The following is a 1,155-nucleotide window of genomic DNA, read 5'->3' as shown; positions in this document are numbered from 1 at the left end:
CGGCGTTTAACGCTGGGATTCCTGAGGGTGACTTTGAACGCCGGTTTGGGCCATCAAATCTTGGGCAAAGTATGGACTATCATATATTGCTGGAAAGCCCAGGATGTCTACTTTCCAACGCCGTTGAGAGCGCGCCAATTAGGCTTCTGTAGCTCCAGAAAATTCACTTCGAGTGTTGGGAGGTCAGAATTCAACAGCATCTGCAGTCCTTTTCAGCCTCTGAATCAGATTTTTGCTCAGGTTCCTCAATTTCAGCTAGAAAATACCTGAAATCACAGAAAAACACACAAACTCATAGTATAGTCCAGAAAAGTGAATTTTAACTAAAAACTAATAAAAATATACTAAAAACTAACTAGATCATACTAAAAATATACTAAAAACAATGCCAAAAAGCATACAAATTATCCGCTCATCAATGAACCTCCACTTCTTTTCCAAGCATAATGCAATGAATCATCACTGCTCTCTTGACAGTGACCTCATAACGGTTGCTAGTGGGCCATATAGAACGCCCAATGAAGTCTAGCCAACCTCTTGCAAATGGTTTGAAATCTCCCCTCTTGAGTTGGTTTGGGACACCTTTTGAATTGGTTATCTACTTAGTTCCAGGGAGGCATATGTCCTCTAGAACTTGATCCAACCCGTTATCTACTCTTACCATTCTCCTATTAAAGGATTCAGGATCATCTTGTAGTTGAGGCAGTTTGAAGACCTCTCTTATTCTGTCGAGGTGAAAGTAAATAATCTTCCCTCTGATCATAGTTTGAAAGGTATATAAGGCAGTTCCAGTCATTCTCTGCTTATCTGTTTGCCACAGATTTGAGTAGAATTTCTGAACCATGTTTCTACCCACCTTTGTCTCAGGATTAGCTAGAATTTCCCGGTCCCTGTTTCGAATCTGCTCTTGGATCTCCGTATATTCGTCTTCTTTTAGATTAAATTTAACTTCTGGGATCACTGACCTTAGACCTATTATTTTGTGGTAATGGTCTGCATGTTCTTTGGTTAAAAACCTCTCTTGATTCCAAAGTGGTCTAGGATTATTCTCTTTCTGGCCTCTTGAAGTGGTTTGTTTTCCCTTAGGAGCCATGATCTTAGTGAGTCTTAGCTCAGTGATCATGCAAAACACACCAAACTTAGAGGTTTGCTTTT

This window comes from Arachis duranensis, chromosome 4, assembly GCF_000817695.3.
Source record: "Arachis duranensis cultivar V14167 chromosome 4, aradu.V14167.gnm2.J7QH, whole genome shotgun sequence".
Lineage (NCBI taxonomy): Eukaryota > Viridiplantae > Streptophyta > Magnoliopsida > Fabales > Fabaceae > Arachis > Arachis duranensis.
This window is presented reverse-complemented; position numbering follows the sequence as displayed.